Genomic DNA, 8722 nt, shown 5'->3' on the forward strand with positions numbered 1-8722 from the left:
TGTATCCGGTTTGTATTAATATAGACTAGTCCTAATCCTAATAGGATTCCACATGTAACCCGCCCCTTCAACATATATAAGGAGGGGCAGGGCTCCCCAAAAGGGGAGAAGATTCACAAGTTCCACAAGTTGGACAAGTTAGGTTTAGACAACAGCTCTCGAGATAGAGCACACTTGTAACCGTGATCATCATCATCAATATCAATGAAGCAGGATGTAGGCTTTTACCTCCACCGTGAGGGGCCGAACCTGAGTAAAACATCGCGTCTCTCATCCCGCTCAACCCCTCTCAAGCTACCACATAGATGTGTTGGCCTCGCGACTAAGTCCTCACACTAGGACATCTACCGTGACAAATCCATGACATTTGGCACCCACCGTGGGGCTGTGCATGGTGGTGTTGAGTTTTTGAAGGGATTTCTTCATGGATCGAGAAGCTCGCGGTGTGCGAGAGGAAAAGAGCCGGCACGAAACAATCGTGTATTATGAACTGGCATGAGACAACTCTCGACAGAGCCGGCGTACTCATCGACTTGTGATCGAAAATATGGTTATACTTCAAAATTGGCATATATGAGATTAGGGTTGCAGTATCCTGAGCGCCGCTGCCGACCCAACCTGGTGTTCCATCAAATCAGACCGATACGGTTTAACTTCTATTTTGAATTCGTATGTAGTGGTGGAGGTCAGCCTCCGCTTGGTTTTCTGTGCAAGCAATCCGCCAAAACTATCTGCGCATCTACATCAAGTCATCGAGTTGCCAAGTCGCCGAGACAGTCAAAATTCTGCTATCATGCACTGTTTCGCTGGTTCAAGTCCTGGGAGCGTCAATTCGTAACCATGGGTGCTATTCCTTTTGGGTAAAGGCAAAAGCCAATTGCATCTGGTACTCCTAGCACGAATACTACTTGGAGGCCTGTACTTGCTCATGTGAGCTCTCAAAAAAAACAATTAGTACTTGTTTACGTGAGCTCTCAATCAAAAACTAACATCATGGTCGGCTTCAGTTATACGCCGTTGTTGCGAGCAGCCGTTTTCATCTCGCGGGCGCTAAGGCCCGCCGCCTCTACTGCTGTCAAGCCACTGCCATCCACCGCGGTTCGTTGCCGCCGCCACCACGGACACGCCTCGACCCCGAGCCGGCCTTCCGCCGCCTCCGCTGGCAATCGGCCACTCTGTCCTCAAGCCGGTCTCTACTAGTGCCTCGACTGATAGGCTGTCTCAGCCCGCTTCGCCGAGCCGCTACACTGACTCGGCTCTGCCTCGGGTTGAAAGAGATATGTTCTGTTTACCCAACCCACGAGTAAATTAGAAGTGGAGACCTCCCGTTACAGTTCCATCGACTGGATTAGGACAGAGAAATAAAGTGTGCCACGATAGCGAATCTGGCCAGAGCGTCACGAGTGCAGGTGCCACGGGCGGTCACCAGGCTGATGAAAACTGCTGTCACTGCTACAGCCCACATAAGGTTAAGGGTTATAATTTTCTACCACTTGCGTAAAGTGACTTGGGCAATGATTCCTAGGCTTTGGATGAACAAGAGCCTAATTACGTGGAGACCCTGTACTGTTACACAAGGCCAAGTACTAGTATTAGTACTTTACTCTGTTCAAAGGTTCAAATTGCAGTACGGCCAGCAAAGACATCCTGGACAAATTCTGGCGGACGTGTCATGTCTACTCAAATAAATCAGGTGCTACTCATCCGGTTTATTTTTTATTAGGACATATTAAATTCTTTCGAAAACTACTCTACTCTACATATTTTTTGTACGCAGGGATAATAATTCATTATAAAGGAGTTGTTACGCTGTACCTATGGAGTGTGCATCAGCATCATAATGCACCGGCGTCCATCCCCGCTTGCTGTTGAACGGGTGTGCACAAGTCGCCGCCCGTGCAGCTCAATCTACATCACCCCGCCGGGACCGTGCCCACGACTGACTTACCTGCCTGTATGGGTTACAACGCCATGGATGACTCGTCCATCTGCTGCAGGCTTACAGCGCCGCGGTCGGCTCATCTGTCTGTTCCTGCGGCCGACTCGGCCGTGATTGATTTCAGCTTCACCATAGTGATCATCAACTCCACGGTGGATAATTTCTGGCCTAACATATCAGGTGAAATCCATCCAGTATATTTTTATATATTATATATTGTTTTCTTTAAAAGAGCAATTACTCTGGTTTGCGATGTTGTTGAGGCAGGACAATTGTTCACTACATCAACACGACGTGGTTGACTCGCCCGTTCGCGCGGCTTATCGCGCCTGCGATTGACTCGCCCGTCCGCGCCAGCTTACAATGCCGCGGCCGTCTCTCATGACCGCGCCGGCTTACAACGCCGTAGCCGTCTCTCGCAACCACACCAGCTTACAATAAAGAGGACAACTTGCCCATCCGCACCGGCTTACAATGCCACGGCCGGTTCATCTGTCTATGCCGCCTCAAATGTTGCGGTCGTTTTTACCGTCCGTCTCTTGTGGCCTAGTCTACATCAACGACCGGGCTGCACTTGTCTGGATGAGCTGTTTATTGAGTATGAGCAAGTCACTACTTGGGAAGCCCGGTTTTCTTCCAAAAAATTGGAGGAAAATTATCATATATTATCAGCCGCCATCTGCACTAGATGGTTCAATGGGCAGGCGCACGAGTCGCCGCCACTACAGTTTAGTTAACTTCAAATAGCCAGTTGGAAGGAACCATTGGCCGAGTTACTGACACAGCTCATACGGGATCATTTATAACATGCCGCAGTCACCTCAACCTTCTGTGGATTCACATCGTGCTATCAACACCAATGATATACAAGTTATGCCGGTTTACATCACGGCCAAATGTGGAGAGTCTCAAGCCAACTCCTTGAATCACCTTTGAGACTCGGGGGCTACGATGACATAACTCAGCAAATCTTTCTAGTTTCAACAAATTTAAGAACCCCAGGACGATGGAGGGAAAGATAACCCGGTCCCGGAGGCTACTGTTATATTGATGAAAATTTAAAGGCCGTTAGAAAATTTCCGGTTTAGGAAGTATATGACAGTTACAAAATCCCGGCTCGATGAAGAAGTTCCGGGTCATCAGAAATGACTCCGGTTTAAAATCCGGCTCAAGGGAAGTCAGTCTCATTGAAGCTCTTAATATCAGGTTTATAGTCCGGTTCAAGGGAAATCTATTCTCCCACAAAGCTCTAAAGCGCTCAAATCCGGTTTAACACTGTCTGGTTCAAAAAGGAATTAACTTTTCGCAAGTTCGAATTTAAAGGCCGTCAGAAAATTTCTGGCTGAAAATAAAGATTCCAGTTTAAAATCTGGTTCAAGGGAAAGATATCTCCTACAAAGCTTTGAAGCTCTCAATATCCGGTTCAAAATCCCGGTTCAAGAAGAATTTATCTCTTGCAAAAAGTTAAAAGTTGCCGAAGAGGACCTGCTGCCATGATGCGCGGTTCAAACATGGGTATCCCGCCTTATTGGCTTATCATATTATTGATCACATGGGGGCTTCTATTTCATAAAGCAGCATCTGGTTTACCCCTTGATTCAGCTTATCAAAGCTTTATATAACATCACTTGGGGGCTTGGTCGTATCCAAACCATAGCTACACCTGTTGATCGGTGCAATGCCACAACATCACTTGGGGGCTTGGTCGTATCCGAACCATAGCTACACCTCTTGATCGGCGCAATGCCACAACACCACTTGGGGGCTTGGTCGTATCCGAACCATAGTCACACCTCTTGATCGGCTCAAAGCCAAATCAATCCGGGGCCAAAGAGAGTGTTGTAAAACAACAACTCAAACATAGGCACCCACCGAGCACAGCTCAAAACGTTACTTGGGGATTCTTTGCTATCGCAATGAACTTAGAATCTACACTTGTAATGGGCTATCAAGCCATGGCTTGGAAGCCTGGTGTATACACCTAAAACCCCGGGTTAACCTGCCTCTTTAAGTAAGTTACTCCGCCCAGGTAAACCTGGAATGACCCTTCGAACTTTGATAAGTTACTCTAAAATACAGACCCTGAACTTGTCAAGTTAAAACGATGATTGGTTAAGGATTGAGGACCATCTTAAAAGGCTTTGCAAAAATGGTTTAAACTCAGTGGCCTGGCAGCCCATGAAAGGCCTCAAATTTAGGGCCTGGCATCCCGTGAAAAGCCTCGACTACAATGGTTTTTATTTGCCTTTTGCTAAGTTTTTCTTTTCATAAGATTTGTGATGTTTTTGACCCGGTGTTTATCAACCCGGTTAAGCTGTCAACTTTAAGTTTTCAGTACAAGTTACAATCCGGAGATTATTAACCCGGCCTGGTTTCGACTAAAAGTCGCCAGCATCGAATATGGATAATCCGATGTTTATCACAACCCGGTATGGTTTTATCATAACCCGGCACAATATGGAAGGAGTTATCAGTACTCAAGATTAGGGTTATCACCCTTACTACAAAAAGTTGGTAAAACCAGCAATGTGATTCAATGTCACAGGTATGATATATTTCATATTTGATTATTCTTAAGTGAACCTTGGTTATAAACCCGGGTTATATGCTGGGCATTATGACCCGTCTGGCGGTAATCCTCCAGGACACTTTAAACTTGTTGTATACAGAAACAGGTTGAATAAAGCATGATTATAAATCACTGGCGTTTATTAACTCGGCCTGGCTTTCGACTATAAGTCACTAGTATGATGATAAATTATCCAGTGTTTATTAAACCGGTCTGGCTTTAGACTATAAGTCGCCAGTATATATATTTGGATTGCGCCATTGGAATCATGCGCTTATAAATCACTGAGTATGTTATTCAAATCTTTAAATAGCAAACATGGCTGGATTTTTTATTATGGTTATCAACAGATGAGGTATTCAAAGTCGCTTTGGCGCAATGGCTATTATTTTATCAACGGATATGGTTTATTCTACAATGGAAGGAATAGTCCTGAGTCGCTGCAGGCTTACGACCCGGCACTTGGGGTTACATTATTCAAATTGAGATTACATGCAAGTCTCATGTCGCTGCAAGCATGCACCATGACACTTGGGGGCTAATGCAAAGTCATTTTTACTAGTCTTATTGAAGACCCGACTCATCATATTATAATGAGCCGGCCCTTGGGGGCTACCAATTGCTCATGTCAACAATTCAAGGTACACAAGTTTTCGTCCATAATATTGAAGGATCCATTGCTTAGTTGGTAAAGCACAAAGCTCTTAACCTTGTGGACGTGGGTTCAAGCCCTACGATGGAAGCTACATTATAAGATGTTATTTTCATTGAAGTATATATCAAGTCCCGGTTCAGTATTATCTTACTAAGCCGACCCTTGGGGGCTACACATCACTGCTCAAGTCTACATGATTATATTTACAAAGTCCCTGCTCATTATTGCATAATGACCCGGCCCTGGGGGGATACACTAATTGAAGTTTTTATAAGCAATTACAAGTCCTAGGTTGCTCCAAGCATGACAACCCGGTACTTGGGGGCTACATAATATGGAGTATTCAGTTTTTACTAGTGAATGGGATGAACAACATGGATTTCTTCAAAATTGGCAGTATTTATATTGAAGAAAGTCTTAAGCCATCATTTTGTTCTGCTCAAGACTTGGGGGCTACAGGTATGATATTATTATCGAAGAAATATTTTCAAATTCTTTGTTTGAGCAAACCGGATTGACCCGGCATCACCAATCATTATGACCCTGTGGCTGTAACCCGGTGTCATCAATAATCATGAACCGGCGTTGGCAACAATCATGACTCGGAATTATCAGTTTTTATAACCCAACAATGGTGGTAATCATAAACCGGCAAGTTCTACATCTTCAAGCCGGCTGAATATCAGTTGAATATTTGAAGACCAATATTTTTGTCAAATCAGAGCATTGAAGGCCGATTCGAATGGATTCTTTATTTACAAAATATCTTCTGCAAGCAAATTTATTATGAAGCTGGTCTATTGACTCTGATTTTCTAGAAGGAGGAAATAACAAGGATTTAAGGATGATCAGGTGCCGGTTTACAAGAATTTTTAACCTGGAGTACAACTTGTCAAAGTTGTTTTTGTGTTTGTTTACAGGATCAGTTTACCATGGATAAATCCAAGCTAAACTGGGGGCTAATGTCGGGGATATACCCCGCAGCCTAAACCGACCGGAAGTGTAACCCGGCCGGACTTGGCGGTTTACTTGAGACCCGGCTGAGACTTGGCGATTCACTGGCGACCCGCCCTAACTTGGCGGTTTACAAGCAACCCGCCTGAACATTATGACTCACTGGTAACCCGACGGGCGGGACAGACGAATGACAAGGCCGAAGGCCTAGAAGGCCGGTTTATGCTAATGGTGGGCCGGTTTAAGAGAAAAGGTGTGAGGAATATTTTCCTTACAAGGAGTCAAGACCCGGACTTGTATCCGGTTTGTATTAAGATAGACTAGTCCTAATCCTAATAGGACTCCACATGTAACCCACCCCTTCAACATATATAAGGAGGGGCAGGGCTCCCCAAAAGGGGAGAAGATTCACAAGTTCCACAAGCTGGACAAGTTAGGTTTAGACAATAGCTCTCGAGATAGAGCACACTTGTAACCGTGATCATCACCATCAATATCAATGAAGCAGGATGTAGGATTTTACCTCCACCGTGAGGGGCCGAACCTGGGTAAAACATCGCGTCTCTCATCCCGCTCAACCCCTCTCAAGCTACCACATAGATGTGTTGGCCTCGCGACTAAGTCCTCACACTAGGACATCTGTCGTGACAAATCCACGATAGTACTCTCTTTGAGATATTCGATGTAATAAGTGTGTGATTGCACTCTGTTACAAATCCTTCAAGTACTGTGTGTGTCAGCATTACCGATCTAGGGATGACAGTTATGCACAAAGATTTGACCGGTTGAGGTCAGATCGCTATAAGATGGTATCAGAGCACACGCTGACTGTAGGACGCGACCACTAAGATAAGCCTTAGGTCACTCTTCTCTACTCATTTATGACTCTTCTCCACTTACCACTCTATAGATGGCGGACCCAAGTAACAAGTTTGTGCAACAGGATGAAGACACCCCTTTCGGACAACACTTGAAGGAAGCCACCAGATATTTGAACATCGGAATACCAAGATTCACCGGGACCTACACCGCCACTATACCTGAAGAAGAGCATTGTACCATTCAAGTACATGTTCCAGGAAGGACATTCACCCCAGTTACTGAGCCCATAGAGTTTTCCTTTGATGCACCAACCAGGAGCCTAGGAAAGAGCATGGCAGCTCACATCGCCATGGGACGCATCGGCGAAGTCTACCACAAGGATCTTAAGGACACCATCTACCAGATATGTGGACGCCGAGATGAGCAATGGGAGATGATCAGTGAAGAAATATGCCCTAGAGGCAATAATAAAGTTATTATTTATTTCCTTATTTCATGATAAATGTTTATTATTCATGCTAGAATTGTATTAACCGGAAACATAATACATGTGTGAATACATAGACAAACAGAGTGTCACTAGTATGCCTCTACTTGACTAGCTCGTTGATCAAAGATGGTTAAGTTTCCTAACCATAGACATGAGTTGTCATTTGATTAACGGGATCACATCATTAGGAGAATGATGTGATTGACTTGACCCATTCCGTTAGCTTAGCACTTGATCGTTTAGTTTGTTGCTATTGCTTTCTTCATGACTTATACATGTTCCTATGACTATGAGATTATGCAACTCCCGTTTACCGGAGGAACACTTTGTGTGCCACCAAACTTCACGACGTAACTGGGTGATTATAAAGGTGCTCTACAGGTGTCTCCAAAGGTACTTGTTGGGTTGGCGTATTTCGAGATTAGGATTTGTCACTCCGATTGTCGGAGAGGTATCTCTGGGCCCACTCGGTAATGCACATCACTATAAGCCTTGCAAGCATTGCAACTAATGAGTTAGTTGTGGGATGATGTATCACGGAACGAGTAAAGAGACTTGCCGGTAACGAGATTGAACTAGGTATTGAGATACCGACGATCGAATCTCGGGCAAGTAACATACCGATGACAAAGGGAACAACGTATGTTGTTATGCGGTCTGACCGATAAAGATCTTCGTAGAATATGTAGGAGCCAATATGGGCATCCAGGTCCCGCTATTGGTTATTGAACAGAGAGGTGTCTCGGTCATGTCTACATAGTTCTCGAACCCGTAGGGTTCGCACGCTTAACGTTCGTTGACGATATAGTACTATATGAGTTATGTATGTTGATGACCGAATGTTGTTCGGAGTCTGGGATGAGATCACAGACATGACGAGGAACTCCGGAATGGTCTGGAGATAAAGTTTGATATACGGGATAATAGTGTTTGGTCACCGGAAGGGTTCCGGAAATCACCAGAAGGGGTTCCGGATGTTTCCTGAAATGTTTGGATACGAGAACACTTTATTTGGGCCAAAGGGGAAAGCCCACAAGGTTTTTGGAAAGCGCAAAAGGAAGTTTTGTGGAGTCCAGGGCCCAGACGCCAGGGTCCCTGGCGTCTGGGTCCAGACGCCGGGAACCCTAGCGTCTGGCCCTGGAGTCCGAGAAGGACTCTTGCCTTTCGGGTGAAACCGACTTTGTGGAGGCTTTTACTCCAAGTTTTGACCCCCAAGGCTCAACATATAAATAGAGGGATAGGGCTAGCACCCAAGACACATCAAGAAACACCAAGCCGTGTGCCGGCAACCCC

This window comes from Triticum urartu, chromosome 5 (assembly GCF_003073215.2).
Source record: "Triticum urartu cultivar G1812 chromosome 5, Tu2.1, whole genome shotgun sequence".
In the NCBI taxonomy this organism is placed as follows: domain Eukaryota; kingdom Viridiplantae; phylum Streptophyta; class Magnoliopsida; order Poales; family Poaceae; genus Triticum; species Triticum urartu.